Below are 17,610 nucleotides of genomic sequence, written 5' to 3' on the forward strand. Positions count from 1 at the left end.
AGAAAGCGACGAGTAGTGGTCTTTTTCTTTATCTGTGTACACTAGAACTATCTATGTATCCATTTTAATCTGAAAAAATGGCCGGCGGCGTCGGTGACGTAGCAGGCGGGCGAGTGTGTGAATCCAATGTGCCACCGACCAGCGGGCCCGGTGAGGAAAGAGGGCGAGCGCGCGCGCGTCCGTCTTGTGTCCGCGCCGACGTAAATCAGGCTAAAAAATGGGCCGAAAATGGATCGGCAGGCGGACGAAAGCGGACGCGCGTCCGTTTGGGTCGGCGCGTTGGGCCGGTTTTTTTGTTCGCGCCGACCCAAACGGACGGCCGCGGACGAAATGGATCGCCCCATTGGAGTTGCTCTTATTCCCTCAAGACTGTCTCATAGTTATCTCTTGACTGCTTATCCAAAATGTTTTTGTTTCTGCGGGGAAGCTTATCCAAAATGTTGGAAGGAATGTAATATAGACAATTTAGAACAATGCTTGTCGCAAAGAAAAATTAGAACAATGTTGACATGTGTTTCAGATGCTCGTGCGTGCGTGGTGATAAGGACATCACATTATTATATGAATTAGTTATGCTAAATATTTTAAAATACCATATCTCGCCCATTTAAACTCTTTACAATTTGGGAATAATTATATGTAATCGTGTCTTCTACTTCTAATTATTCTTAAGTTTTTTAGAATTCGAATTTGCTGTAAGTCTAAGATAAATTAAATTGCAATATATGCAAGCCTAACTTTGCTTTTAATATCGATATTTATATTGTATAATTTTTATTTCCATATTTTAATTTCTACTGGATTTAAGGTAGCTACAAACTTTAATAGCCTTGAATCTAATGCTTTATCTTCCATAAAATACAAATGCATGAATATATTTTTCATACTATTATGGGGCGAAAGGAGAAGAACCACAACGTACTGCATGTATTTTTTGAAGGGCTTCTTGAATACATCATATTCAAGTTAGACCTATAAAATAGGTGCTCTATAATGAATAAGATTTGTACTTAAATTAAATTTATTTGGGGTTCTAAAAAGACATTCAAATTGTTTACAAAATAATTGACATTTCCATTAATACTATCATAAACTTTACAAAAAATGTTTCTAATAAAATATATAAAAAAGGAATAAGTGTTATTCAACTTGGAGCTAACGTGATTGAGATCAGTGCCGGAGTTTTGTGAGATATGATATTATCAATTAGTGAGACATGAATTCTATCAAAGAAATATAAGAATTACTTGGTCTAGTGTTAAAGGGGATAAAATGAGCAACAGACTTCTTTAATCCGGTAACTTGTGGAAAGTTTTCTTTAATGGGGCGAAAATGGTTACTTGAACACACAAGTAAGGGGTAAAAAGATAAAAAAAACTACTATTATTAAAATAAATAGATTTACAAGGGTGTTAAGAAAATACAATTTCTTCAAAAGGAAGGACAACGCCAAAAGACGGGACTTCACAAAATCCATAAAACGAGGAGCCTCAGTGATGATGTGCTGTTGAGCATGTGTGGACTTATTAGATTCTCTGGCATTTCTGCATGCAAGTTTCATTTCAAACACATCAATAATGTTGGAAAACAAGTCAACTTGCTTGCGCAGACGATTCCCCCGTGGTACCCAAATATATATTCCTTGACCTACCTACCATGAACTCAACGCATGACGTTATTGCCATGTTTCCAATGCTTGCCAGTTGGGACTTCACTCTTCTATTTCCTTTTTTAGATTCTAGATTCAGAGAGTTGGGCTTCACTTGGTCACATACTCAAATATGCAGGCATGCAGTCTGCAGAACTCACTTTAGCGAGAAAAAAAATCAGTAAGAAGAATGCACCATGAATGTTTAACTCGTTTTTGTTTGCGAAAAGAATGTTTATACAAAACTAATAAGAAGTAATGGAATTTGTCCGAACGGTATGGGAAAGGCCAGAGAACAATAATAGAGCAAATAAACCCACAACAGCACATAGCTATTCTACCATATCTTTGGGGTCTGCTGGTTTCTTTTTCGTCAACTTTTGACATGCCGAGGCAAAGATCCAACTCCAACCGGGGAAGGCTATACTCAGTACTCAGCAGTCAACACCGCCTCGTCAAATCTCTTCACTTTTCCATCATCCAATGGAGCATTCAGTCGACGTTGATGCTTCACATATCTCACTAGGGCAAGTAGCTCGAGACTTTTATCCGTTTAGTCACCCCTACACATGTAGTAGAATCTGTTGGTTCGCCTCATCTGCAAAAAGGGGTGCACCATTTGACTAACTTTGACACGTATCTTTCGTGTGGTCTGTTCGTCCACTCGAAAATCATTCATTAACCGTGTCACAAGGATATGCCCGGTGAAGGTTGTAAATGTGGATGATCATGGTCAGTGGCAAATCTTGGAAGAAAATGAAGGGGGGCTCAAAGTTACCGATGTGAAAAAAAACCACTAACTCTTAGTTTTTTTAGCTCAAATAAGGTTAATATTTTGTTATATGAGGCTGGACTGAATACTAGTAAAAAGAATCCAGTTTTTGGAGGGGGGGCTCAAGCCTGTTGAAGCACCCCCCCCCCCCCCCCCCCCCTTAGATTCGCCACTGATCATGGCGAATTGTCTGTGTATACATGTTTACTGAAGCTGAACAACACAAGATAGTGGCGAGGCAGGCAAGACGTCCAGAAAGGCTTTTCTGGTGTGCATGGTAGTTTGGATCAACTACCGGTGTAGCCAAGATTTTAGGTCAGGGTGGTACAATTGACATACAAAAGATTACACCATACGAGTATACAATTTATCAGAAACACATATCAATAAAGTCTTTCAAAACATATTAAAATTCATGGTCAGGTCTTAAATTTGCATAAAAGGAAGACATCACACCTTGTTTGTTGGGATAACACCTTCTCATGGCCACAAAATTAAAGTCCCTAATGACTACTCCCTCCATCACATAATATAAGGATGTTCTTGACACTGGTGTAGTGTCAAAAACCAAAATAATTAGCTTAATTTGCAAAATACTTTAAAGTTTGTACTCTCAGCTAAACTCAAAGCAAAAGAAAATTACACTTTAAATGAAAATCATAGTGCTTTAAACTACTCCCTCTGTCCCATGATATATTTTTGAAAGATCCGGCTTGGCTGGCATTCATTGATAATAGCAAGAAGCAACGGAAAACAACAAGGTGATGAAGATCCTAGGACCAGAGGATCCGAAGGTCAAAGAAAGAAAAAGAAAAACAGCAACCCTAATAGCTGCAGCACAACACTCCATACAATCCAAACTAGGAAACGCAGCTCCGACTCCGACAGTGAACTACTAATGAAACTAGGCAGGGGTGGCGTCATGGAGGATCACCGAACGAACCACCTGTTACGCGTCATCATATACCACCGGCCCCCCATCGCGGCTTCGACTTCACATCAACAGACAATCGAGGCACTCCCACGGACACGCCGGAGAAGAAGAGCCGACTACCACGACCAAGGCCACGCCTCCGACATTGCTCACCGCCGTCATCGTTGCCACAGAAGTCACCATGCACATCCATCCCATGATATAAGAGCGCTTTTGACACTGACTGTAAAAAACAGTGATACATTGACGCTGCTTCTCTTTGATGGTCCTGCCTCGGTCTGTGCGCCCGTGTGTGCTTGCCAGCCGCCGGTCAACAGCGGCCGGTCAGTGCCCCGTCTGCCTGTCAGCCACGGGCTGGCGCTCGCTGCTTCGCTCGTTCGCTAGAAGCTAGGGTTCAAGGCTCAGGAGGGGAAGACAGAACACCATGAGCTATGATGTAGATGTATGTGCCTGGCTGGGATTTCTTAGAACGAATGGGCTGAATTCCAGGGTGGTCCATGGACCACCCTGGCCACCCCCCCTAGCTAGCTAGAACCAGTGTCCCTCCTTTCTAGCGAGATGACTACAGGGAATGTACGTCTACCGGTCTACGCTACACAAGTACATGTATACACTGAACTGAAAGCGCTCCTCTTTCCGGCTCAGACCTGAGAGAGACCACACAAGATGCGCGCCCTTGTGCACAGTTGCTGTCTGTCACTCGCAACGCAACGTTTCCAACGATTCCTTCCCGTAGCAAAGTGACGCCTACGCGGCTACGCCCAACACGGGGAGGGAGGAGGGAGGGGAGCAAACGAATCTACTCTACTCTACGCGACCATGTCCAATAAATCAGACCTGTGCATAGGTCAAAGAGAGCCGGACAGGAACAAGACGCAGAACATATCTCAGCCTGCGAAAAAGCCTAGAGAGTAGAGATCGATCGACGCAACGGCACGACGCGATCGATCGACCACCCGTCGTCCAAAGAAAGAACGGCCGTGACCTGCAAAGCGAATCCGGTAGCAAGTGCACAGTGCGCTCCCGTCGCCAACCACGTACGCATCTCGACGAGGGACACGTCGATCGATCGGTCGATCGAGCAGAGCGGTTCGTGGCGGCCGCCGGCCGGCGACGTGAACCCGCACTCGTTAAAGACGCCCGCGCGCGGCCGCAAGTTGCCAGGCGAGGTGGCCTCGGAAGATATGGCTGGATAACGCCACGCCATGCCGATACGGCGATGCCGGCCGCTTTGCGCGCCATGCATTCGTCCGAACCGGACAGATGCGTGCGTGCGTGCACGATGATTGCCTGATGACCCGAGCTGCGTGCACGGACGAGAATATCTCGCGGCTCTTTTTGAACAGGATACGATACTGACGGCCAAAAACCAGAGCGTAATGCATGGAAGAGAGGACGGCTCTGAATTTTCGCGACCGAGAGTTCAGATTCTGCACTGTTTCAGCACCTACGTACGTGTGCAGTGCCGTTCTACTCCCAAGCACACTACAGAGCCGGCTACGACACTCAGCCACTCTCGCTGTCACCAGTGCCCCGTTGCTTCTGGCAAACCTAAAGTTGTGCCAACGCCGCCGCCGGCTATATTTAACGTCCTGTCGGACAGATTTCACCACCACTGATCCGGATTCCGGAAGCCTCTCTTGCACCGATGCCGTGTTTATTCCAGTGTTTGGTGCGTATTCTGAAGCATGGATCATCAAAGGGACATCGCTATTACGAACAGCTCAGGAATCATCATCTTTTCTGGGGCACTTGCCGATAGTATCTACCGGTTATATATTGGAAGGTGAAAGGGAAGCATATCTGAAAGTAGACAGGGTCGGCGAAATGGCAGGGGAACCGAATCACTTTCGTCTATGATTCTTCTTCAAAGAAGAAGAAAAACAATTTTCATATGCTCAGTAGGTTGATTACACGAGTGATTACGCCCAGCTTGACCAGGTCATCGATTCATTGCCTGACGCCTCTTCTTAATGTTAAGTTAAGCGCGATCGCGTGGCACATCTCTGTCTAGCTAGGCGACGTTATCTGTGCTCTGATAAAAGGTGTCTGAAAAGAACCCCGTGTCATGAGATGCATCCAAAGGAAATTGTTACTGTGCAGGCTTGAGCACGTCTACTTTCTTGACTTGTGTTTGTACTACGTAGTAGCAGTTAGCACAGGTCTATCAAACCTTAATTAACTCCATTACGTCCGGGTTTCAACCTGCATGGCGAAATAGCAGTAAACATCGTCACTAGCTACTCCTGGCCACGCATCTGGGTGTGCTGCCTTCTTTGGGTGCTCGATTTGTGCAGCAAATCTCTGACAGGGTCAGCTTTTAAGGTGCTTTCTGAGTACATCGTCCTACCACCACACCACGGGGACATGGCATGTGCGATTACGGTCCGGCTGACACCACCGGACGCCTCCTCTAAGCACGGTCTGCAGGTGAAATGAAAGGTCAACGACTCAGTGCAGCTTTGACCCGGACCCCAGTGATGATAAGCTGATACGCGTCTAATTTCTCTATCGGTGGCGTACACGCTGTGATCGACGCGACCGATCTACTGCCTGCATATCGCACTCGGGCCTCTTCGCTTATGAAACAAGCTAAGGTTGAGCTAGGTCATCTCATCTGAAATATCTGAAATGACTGTGTCCAGACTCCAGACAAACTTTGAGCATATATTGCACGCATTTGCAAGATGCCCTTATATGCGAAAGAAAAATGATCTGACGAAAAGTGGCTAGAGAAACGAACATAAACGTACGGTTAGATTAGATGAAAGAAAAATGCGCGCATCACATCGATTGATCGTGCCCTTTGTTGATTGTTAGAGAATGGCCACTGGCACTGAGTCGATTATTAGTTTGCAGATAAGCTCAGTGCAATTTCGACCCACTGATAAGCTTTTGCCTGATAAGCATCTAATTAGCACGATCGTCTATCTTGCAATGATGTGATCTTGGTACCACTTTCGTATATATCGCACTCATCTGGTTTGCCAGATGAGCTAGGTGGCATTAACTCATAATATCTCGAAGCATATCCATTTTCTATCAAAAACAGTTTAACATAAATCGTACACACTCGGAAGCACAAGTAATTAAGCAGCTGCACCAACAAATTTGCGCGCCAGAGAACCAACCATGGCTAGGTGGAGGTGGTTGTAGTCCCATCGCACGATCAAACACTAGGAGACGGCATATCCGTCAATAGGGTGTTCGTAATCATTTATGCAAATCTTGAAGCACCACAACTTTGATACTTGATATATATTATTTCAGTTTGTGAATATAGTGGTAGGTATATATGCACATCTACATTGTACTATTTGTTGTTTCCCAAGAAAAACAAATTTACGCGCCACACTCTCTATTATTAGTTTAAGTAGGCCCACATGCAGGGAAGGTCAATGATTTGATTAGGACACATAGGATGTTTCTGTGGTTTCTTAGAGGTTAAGAAGGCAAATTCCAAGTGCAGTGCTTGTAGCCACCAGCTAACTTACCCACACTCAACACTGACTCTGCGACGATCAAATCGTTAGACAATTCAGTTCCCAGTTCCCAAACAAATATGCGTCGTACTTACTCAACATCTCAGGGGAAGTAGAAGAGGCTAAAAGCAACTCTAACAGAGTCGCCATATGAGTAGTCGTCATGATGGATTAATCTAATGGTTAGATTAACCTAAAATGAACTGGTTAACTATTATGGAGTCTTGACTTGACTCTTTTGTCTTTTATGCATTCTGGTTCGCCTCTTGCAATGACATCCAATGTGGTTGGAACAATTCGAAGAGTCCAAGTTTCACCTTCTTATTGGCCCCAACCGTTTTCCATACCTCCATAGAAATAAAAGGGTTTCTTGTTCGTTCATCGGTTGGTAGTCCTTTCCGTTTATACCTCTTTATCCAATTTGGTCTCAATCAGTTCAGGAGATTGAATGTCGGTCATTGAAAATGTTGGGGAATGTAGTAATTTAAAAAAAAATCCTACGCACACGCAAGATCATGGTGATGCATAGCAACAAGAGGGGAGAGTGTTGTCCACGTACCCTCGTAGACCGAAAGCAGAAGCGTTAGCACAACGCGGTTGATGTAGTCGTACGTCTTCACGATCCGACCGATCAAGTACCGGACGCACGGCACCTCCGAGTTCAGCACACGTTCAGCCCGATGATGTCCCTCGAACTCCGATCCAGCCGAGTATTGAGGGAGAGTTTCGTCAGCACGACGGCGTGGTGACGATGATGATGTTCTACCGACGCAGGGCTTCGCCTAAGCACCGCCACAGTATTATCGAGGTGGACTATGGTGGAGGGGGGCACCGCACACGGCTAAAAGATCAAACGATCAATTGTTGTGTCTCTAGGGTGCCCCCTGCCCCCGTATATAAAGGAGCAAGGGGGGAGGTGCGGCCGGCCAGGAGGGGGCGCGCCAGGAGGAGTCCTACTCCCACCGGGAGTAGGACTCCCTCCCTTTTCCTTGTTGGATTAGAAGTGGAGGGGAAAAGAGGAGGGAGAGAGGAAGGAAAGGGGGGGCGCCGCCCCCCTCTCCTTGTCCTATTCGGACTAGGGGGGAGGGGCGCGCGGCCCTGCCCTGGCCGCCTCTCCTCTCTTCCACTAAGGCCCACTATGGCCCATTAAGCCCCCGGGGGGTTCCGGTAACCTCCCGGTACGCCGGTAAAATTCCGATTTCACCCGGAACACTTCCGATATCCAAATATAGGCTTCCAATATATCAATCTTCATGTCTCGACCATCTCGAGACTCCTAGTCATGTCCGTGATCACATCCGGGACTCCGAACAACCTTCGGTACATCAAAACATATAAACTCATAATATAACCGTCATCGAAACTTTAAGCGTGCGGACCCTACGGGTTCAAGAATTATGTAGACATGACCGAGACACGTCTCCGGTCAATAACCAATAGCGGAACCTGGATGCTCATATTGGCTCCCACATATTCTACGAAGATCTTTATCGGTCAGACCGCATAACAACATACGTTGTTCCCTTTGTCATCGGTATGTTACTTTCCCGAGATTCGATCGTCGGTATCTCAATACCTAGTTCAATCTCGTTACCGACAAGTCTCTTTACTCATTCCGTAATACATCATCCCGCAACAAACTCATTAGTTGCAATGCTTGCAAGGCTTAAGTGATGTGCATCACCGAGAGGGCCCAGATATACCTGTCCGACAATCGGAGTGACAAATCCTAATCTCGAAATACGCCAACCCAACAAGTACCTTCGGAGACACCTGTAGAGCACCTTTATAATCACCCAGTTACGTTGTGACATTTGGTCGCACATAAAGCGTTCCTCCGGTAAACGGGAGTTGCATAATCTCATAGTCATAGGAACATGTATAAGTCATGAAGAAAGCAATAGCAACATACTAAACGATCGAGTGCTAAGCTAACGGAATGGGTCAAGTCAATCACATCATTCTCCTAATGATGTGATCCCGTTAATCAAATGACAACTCATGTCAATGGCTAGGAAACATAACCATCTTTGATCAACGAGCTAGTCAAGTAGAGGCATACTAGTGACACTCTGTTTGTCTATGTATTCACACAAGTATTATGTTTCCGGTTAATACAATTCTAGCATGAATAATAAATATTTATCATTATATAAGGAAATAAATAATAACTTTATTATTGCCTCTAGGGCATATTTCCTTCAGTCTCCCACTTGCACTAGAGTCAATAATCTAGATTACACAGTAATGATTCTAACAGCCATGGAGCCTTGGTGCTGATCATGTTTTGCTCGTGAAAGAGGCTTAGTCAACGGGTCTGCAACATTCAGATCCGTATGTATCTTGCAAATTTCTATGTCTCCCACCTGTACTAAATCCCGGATGGAATTGAAGCGTCTCTTGATGTGCTTGGTTCTCTTGTGAAATCTGGATTCCTTCGCCAAGGCAATTGCACCAGTATTGTCACAAAAGATTTTCATTGGACCCGATGCACTAGGTATGACACCTAGATCGGATATGAACTCCTTCATCCAGACTCCTTCATTTGCTGCTTCCGAAGCAGTTATGTACTCCGCTTCACACGTAGATCCCGCCACGACGCTTTGTTTAGAACTGCACCAACTGACAGCTCCACCGTTCAATGTAAACGCGTATACGGTTTGCGATTTAGAATCGTCCGGATCAGTGTCAAAGCTTGCATCGACGTAACCATTTACGATGAGCTCTTTGTCACCTTCATAAACGAGAAACATATCCTTAGTCCTTTTCAGGTATTTCAGGATGTTCTTGACCGCTGTCCAGTGATCCACTCCTGGATTACTTTGGTACCTCCCTGCTAGACTTATAGCAAGGCACACATCAGGATTGCATACATGATAGAGCCTATGGCTGAAGCATAGGGAACATCTTTCATCTTCTCTCTATCTTCTGAAGTGGTCGGGCATTGAGTCTTACTCAACTTCACACCTTGTAACACAGGCAAGAACCCTTTCTTTGCTTGATCCATTTTGAACTTCTTCAAAACTTTGTCAAGGTATGTGCTTTGTGAAAGTCCAATTAAGCGTCTTGATCTATCTCTATAGATCTTGATGCCCAATATATACGCAGCTTCACCGAGGTCTTTCATTGAAAAACTCTTATTCAAGTATCCCTTTATGCTATCCAGAAATTTTATATCATTTCCAATCAGCAATATGTCATCCACATATAATATCAGAAATGCTACAGAGCTCCCATTCACTTTCTTGTAAATACAGGCTTCTCCAGAAGTCTGTACAAAACCAAATGCTTTGATCACACTATCAAAGCGTTTTTTCCAACTCTGAGAGGCTTGCACCAGTCCATAAATGGATCGCTGGAGCTTGTACACTTTTTTAGCTCCCTTTGGATCGACAAAACTTTGCGGTTGCATCATATACAACTCTTCTTCCAGAAATCCATTCAGGAATGCAGTTTTGACATCCATTTGCCAAATTTCATAATCATAAAATGCGGCAATTGCTAATATGATTCGGACAGACTTAAGCATCGCTACGGGTGAGAAGGTCTCATCGTAGTCAATCCCTTGAACTTGTCGAAAACCTTTTGCAACAAGTCGAGCTTTATAGACAGTGACATTACCGTCAGCGTCAGTCTTCTTCTTGAAGATCCATTTATTATCAATTGCTTGCCGATCATCGGGCAAGTCAACCAAAGTCCATACTTTGTTCTCATACATGGATCCCATCTCAGATTTCATGGCCTCAAGCCATTTTGCGGAATCTGGGCTCACCATCGCTTCTTCATAGTTCGTAGGTTCGTCATGGTCTAGTAACATAACCTCCAGAACAGGATTACGTACCACTCTGGTGCGAATCTTACTCTGGTTGACCTACGAGGTTCCGTAACAACTTGATCTGAAGTTCCATGATCATCATCATTAACTTCCTCACTAATTGGTGTAGGCGTCACAGGAACCGGTTTCTGTGATGAACTATTTTCCAATAAGGGAGCAGGTACAGTTACCTCATCAAGTTCTACTTTCCTCCCACTCACTTCTTTTGAGAGAAACTCCTTCTCTAGAAAAGATCCATTCTTAGCAACGAATGTCTTGCCTTCGGATCTGTGATAGAAGGTGTACCCAACAGTCTCCTTTGGGTATCCTATGAAGACACATTTCTCCGATTTGGGTTCGAGTTTATCAGTTTAAAGCTTTTTCACATAAGCATGGCAGCCCCAAACTTTAAGAAACGACAACTTTGGTTTCTTGCCAAACCACAGTTCATAAGGCGTCGTCTCAATGGATTTCGATGGTGCCCTATTTAACGTGAATGCAGCCGTCTCTAAAGCATAACCCCAAAACGATAGCAGTAAATCAGTAAGAGACATCATAGATCGCACCATATCTAGTAAAGTACGATTACGACGTTTGGACACACCATTACATTGTGGTGTTCCGGGTGGCGTGAGTTGCGAAACTATTCCGCATTGTTTCAAATGTAGACCAAACTCGTAACTCAAATATTCTCCTCCACGATCTGATCGTAGAAACTTTATTTTCTTGTTATGATGATTTTCAACTTCACTCTGAAATTCTTTGAACTTTTCAAATGTTTCATACTTATGTTTCATTAAGTAGATACCCATATCTGCTCAAATCATCTGTGAAGGTGAGAAAATAACGATATCCGCCACGAGCCTCAATATTCATCGGACCACATACATCTGTATGTATGATTTTCAACAAATCTGTTGCTCTCTCCATAGTTCCGGAGAACGGCGTTTTAGTCATCTTGCCCATGAGGCACGGTTCGCAAGTACCAAGTGATTCATAATCAAGTGGTTCCAAAAGTCCATCAGTATGGAGTTTCTTCATGCGCTTTACACCGATATGACCTAAACGGCAGTGCCACAAATAAGTTGCACTATCATTATCAACTCTGCATCTTTTGGCTTCAACATTATGAATATGTGTATCACTACTATCGAGATTCATCAAAAATAGACCACTCTTCAAGGGTGCATGACCATAAAAGATATTACTCATATAAATAGAACAACCATTATTCTCTGATTTAAATGAATAACCGTCTCGCATCAAACAAGATCCAGATATAATGTTCATGCTCAACGCTGGCACCAAATAACAATTATTTAGGTCTAATACTAATCCCGAAGGTAGATGTAGAGGTAGCGTGCCGACGACGGTCACATCGACTTTGGAACCGTTTTCCACGCGCATCGTCACCTCGTCCTTGGCTAGTGTTCGCTTAATCCGTAGTCCCTGCTTCGAGTTGCAAATATTAGCAACAGAACCAGTATCAAATACCCAGGTGCTACTGCGAGCTCTAGTAAGGTACACATCAATAACATGTATATCACATATACCTTTGTTCACCTTGCCATCCTTCTTATCCGCCAAATACTTGGGGCAGTTCCGCTTCCAGTGACCAGTCTGCTTGCAGTAGAAGCACTCAGTCTCAGGCTTAGGTCCAGACTTGGGTTTCTTCTCTTGAGCAGCAAATTGTTTGTTGTTCTTCTTGAAGTTCCCCTTCTTCTTCCCTTTGCCATTTTTCTTGAAACTGGTGGTCTTATTGACCATCAACACTTGATGCTCCTTTTTGATTTCTACCTCCGCAGCCTTTAGCATTGCGAAGAGCTCGGGAATCGTCTTATCCATCCCTTGCATGTTATAGTTCACCACGAAGCTCTTGTAGCTTGGTGGCAGTGATTGAAGAATTCTGTCAATGACGCTATCATCCAGAAGATTAACTCCGAGTTGAATCAAGTTATTGTTATACCCAGACATTTTGAGTATATGCTCACTGACAGAACTATTCTCCTCCATCTTGCAGCTGTAGAACTTATTGGAGACTTCATATCTCTCAGTCCGGGCATTTGCTTGAAATATTAACTTCAACTCCTGGAACATCTCATATGCTCCATGACGTTCAAAACGTCGTCGAAGACCCGGTTCTAAGCCGTAAAGCATGGCACATTGAACTATCGAGTAGTCATCAGCTTTGCTCTGCTAGACGTTCATAACATCTGGTTTTGCTCCTACAGCAGGTCTGGCACCCAGCGGTGCTTCCAGGACGTAATTCTTCTGCGCAGCAATGAGGATAATCCTCAAGTTACGGACCCAGTCCGTGTAATTGCTACCATCATCTTTCAACTTTGCTTTCTCAAGGAACGCATTAAAATTCAACGGAACAACAGCACGGGCCATCTATCTACAATCAACATAGACATGCAAAATACTATCAGGTAATAAGTTCATGATAAATTTAAGTTCAGTTAATCATATTACTTAAGAACTCCCACTTAGATAGACATCCCTCTAATCATCTAAGCGATCACGTGATCCAAATCAACTAAACCATAACCGATCATCACGTGAAATGGAGTAGTTTTCAATGGTGAACATCACTATGTTGATCATATCTACTATATGATTCACGCTCGACCTTTCGGTCTCAGTGTTCCGAGGCCATATCTGCATATGCTAGGCTCGTCAAGTTTAACCTGAGTATTTTGCGTGTGCAAAACTGGCTTGCACCCATTGTAGATGGACGTAGAGCTTATCACACCCGATCATCACGTGGTGTCTGGGCACGACGAACTTTGGCAACGGTGCATACTCAGGGAGAACACTTTTATCTTGAAATTTAGTGAGAGATCATCTTATAATGCTACCGTCAATTAAAGCAAGATAAGATGCATAAAAGATAAACATCACATGCAATCAATATAAGTGATATGATATGGCCATCATCATCTTGTGCTTGTGATCTCCATCTCCGAAGCACCGTCATGATCACCATCGTCACCGGCGCGACACCTTGATCTCCATCGTAGCATCATTGTCGTCTCGCCAATCTTATGTTTCTTCGACTATCGCTACCGCTTAGTGATAAAGTAAAGCATTACAGGGCGATTGCATTGCATACAATAAAGCGACAACCATATGGCTCCTGCCAGTTGCCGATAACTCGGTTACAAAACATGATCATCTCATACAATAAAATTTAGCATCATGTCTTGACCATATCACATCACAACATGCCCTGCAAAAACAAGTTAGACGTCCTCTACTTTGTTGTTGCAAGTTTTACGTGGCTGCTACTGGGCTTAGCAAGAACCGTTCTTACCTACGCATCAAAACCACAACGATATTTTGTCAAGTTGGTGCTGTTTTAACCTTCGCAAGGACCGGGCGTAGCCACACTCGGTTCAACTAAAGTGAGAGAGACAGACACCCGCCAGTCACCTTTAAGCAACGAGTGCTCGCAACGGTGAAACCAGTCTCGCGTAAGCGTACGCGTAATGTCGGTCCGGGCCGCTTCATCCAACAATACCGCCGAACCAAAGTATGACATGCTGGTAAGCAGTATGACTTATATTGCCCACAACTCACTTGTGTTCTACTCGTGCATATGACATCTATGCATAAAACCAGGCTCGGATGCCACTGTTGGGGAACGTAGTAATTTCAAAAAAAAATCCTACGCACACGCAAGATCATGGTGATGCATAGCAACGAGAGGGGAGAGTGTTGTCCACGTACCCTCGTAGACCGAAAGTAAGCGTTAGCACAACGCGGTTGATGTAGTCGTACGTCTTCACGATCCGACCGATCAAGTACCGAACGCATGGCACCTCCGAGTTCAGCACACGTTCAGCCCGATGACGTCCCTCGAACTTCGATCCAGCAGAGTGTTGAGGGAGAGTTTCGTCAGCACGACGGCGTGGTGACGATGATGATGTTCTACCGACGCAGGGCTTCGCCTAAGCACCGCTACAGTATTATCGAGGTGGACTATGGTGGAGGGGGGCACCGCACACGGCTAAAAGATCAAACGATCAATTCTTGTGTCTCTAGGGTGCCACCCTGCCCCCGTATATAAAGGAGCAAGGAGGGAGGTGCGGCCGGCCAGGAGGGGGCGCGCCAGGAGAGAGAGAGGAAGGAAAGGGGGGGCGCTGCCCCCCTCTCCTTGTCCTATTCGGACTGGGGGGAGGGGCGCGCGGCCCTGCCCTGGCCGCCTCTCCTCTCTTCCACTATGGCCCACTATGACCCATTAAGCCCCCGGGGGGTTCCGGTAACCTCCCGGTACTCCGGTAAAATTCCGATTTCACCCGGAACACTTCCGATATCCAAATATAGGCTTCCAATATATCAATCTTCATGTCTCGACCATCTCGAGACTCCTCGTCATGTCCGTGATCACATCCGGGACTCCGAACAACTTTCGGTACATCAAAACATATAAACTCATAATATAACCGTCATCGAAACTTTAAGCGTGCGGACCCTACGGGTTCGAGAACTATGTAGACATGACCGAGACACGTCTCCGGTCAATAACCAATAGCGGAACCTGGATGCTCATATTGGCTCCCACGTATTCTACGAAGATCTTTATCGGTCAGACCGCATAACAACATAAGTTTTCCCTTTGTCATCGGTATGTTACTTGCCCGAGATTCGATCGTCGGTATCTCAATACCTAGTTCAATCTCGTTACCGGCAAGTGTCTTTACTCGTTCCGTAATACATCATCCCGCAACAAACTCATTAGTTGCAATGCTTGCAAGGCTTAAGTGATGTGCATCACCGAGAGGGCCCAGAGATACCTCTCCGACAATCGGAGTGACAAATCCTAATCTCGAAATACGCCAACCCAACAAGTACCTTCGGAGACACCTGTAGAGAACCTTTATAATCACCCAGTTACGTTGTGACGTTTGGTCGCACACAAAGCGTTCCTCCGGTAAACGGGAGTTGCATAATCTCATAGTCATAAGAACATGTATAAGTCATGAAGAAAGCAATAGCAACATACTAAACGATCGAGTGCTAAGCTAACGGAAATCCCGTTAATCAAATGACAACTCATGTCAATGGCTAGGAAACATAACCATCTTTGATCAACGAGCTAGTCAAGTAGAGGCATACTAGTGACACTCTGTTTGTCTATGTATTCACACAAGTATTATGTTTCCGGTTAATACAATTCTAGCATGAATAATAAACATTTATCATGATATAAGAAAATAAATAATAACTTTATTATTGCCTCTAGGGCATATTTCCTTCAGAAAACCCGTTATTCAATTGTTCAAAAAAAAAAGAAGCCATGCCCGGGTATGTAAGTTAAGTGGTGTATAAATAAAGATAGATTTTACTTCCGCACCTACGTTCATGGCTAGTTGAGGATGTGCGTGCGAGGGGGGAGGGGTGTTCATGCTAACACAAGAGTGGATCCAGTCGGTTGTCTCTCAACAACAATGATTATTGATTTAAGTCTTCGGGTGGTACCGTCTTCATGCGGCTTGGATGGGTATACTTATTTATTTACAACGTGAAGGCTTAATGCACTTCCTTGTTCTCATAACAAAAGCCCTCCTTGTTCTTTGTCAGAACGCCTACTAAGGTGAGTACTACTTCTTTTTCATAGTGAATTTTACACGTAGATGTTCCAAGCCTGGCTACCAATCCCACAACTACGTCTCTCGCTTATCAATCTAGCAAGCTAGGGGATCAAATTCTTGTAATGTTGCCACAAATGGATTCAAAAATAAGAGGAAAATCCATTCGAACTAAAAACAAGAAATATGCATGCATGGTTTCATTATGTTGGCTAGAAGAGTACTCTAACAATCGGCGTCTTCAATCTTCTTAGGATCAAGAACTTAAGCTTCCTATTACGTAAATTATATGCTATCCATACCTTACTCTTACTTTGCTATTATAGATTGGAAGGCAAGAAAATGAATGTAGTCTTTTGAAGATCTCTCTTTCCGCTCATAGTTGCTTAAAAGGAGAAGTCCAGGTAGTGGTTGCAAAAAATTAAATTATATCACTTCAAGAAAGTTGAAGAAAGTTCATGCACGAAAAGAAAAGGTCAAGGAAAGAACTGAGTTTGTTACGAAAGAAAGACCTAATATGCCTATCCTAATTCAGGAAGACATAAGTCGGCTGGATAGTCCAACCAAGAAATAAATGGGATCATTTGAGTGGTATTGCTTGGCCACAAACAGTACAACACTATCTTAAGAGGTGTGCTTCGATACACCTCTCTCAAATGCTTTGAGGAAGAAAAAAAATCGGCCCTATTAAATTCGTGCACTTTTTGGACACGCCCAGTGGCCTCACTCGTTTTCTAAGTGTCGCCTCCCTCTTTTTTTTACCATAGATTTTGGTCCCTCTCTCCCTGGGAGACGAACTCCAAGGGGATGAAGGAGGAATTTTTTTTGGAAGTCGTGATCCGGCAAATTTGATCGCGAGAGTGCAAAAATCAGGTTGCGCGTAACAACTTTGCGAAAATTCTTTTCCTAAACTAGGCAAAAGATTTGCCTCGTTGATTAATTAAGAAAAAAGTTTACAGAGTTACTGCTCAAAGAGAAGAGCACAACAACATTGAGTACAAAAAAAAGGGGAAAGGCTCTACCCTCAAGGTATCCGGTTACAAGTGTTTCAAAAAATTCTGAAGTTCCACGACTCCAAGCTTCCGGTCTCTGAAGACATTATTTGAGTTTGGTATGCATGCACATTTTGTTTTGTTTTGGCGCGAGGTATGCTTACATGTTGATCCACCGTGTACTCGTTATTTCTCGAAAGAAAAAAAAAACAAATTTGCGCGCCATGCTATCTAGTTTGGGCCCACGCGCAGAGAAGGTCAATGATTTGATTAGGACGCGGGGTGTTTTTAATTGTGTGGTGTCTCAGAGGTCGGTCAAGACTCAAGAAGGCAAACTCCAAGTGCAGCACTTGCAGCCACCAGATAGCTTCTCC

Source organism: Triticum aestivum, chromosome 4D (assembly GCF_018294505.1).
Source record: "Triticum aestivum cultivar Chinese Spring chromosome 4D, IWGSC CS RefSeq v2.1, whole genome shotgun sequence".
In the NCBI taxonomy this organism is placed as follows: domain Eukaryota; kingdom Viridiplantae; phylum Streptophyta; class Magnoliopsida; order Poales; family Poaceae; genus Triticum; species Triticum aestivum.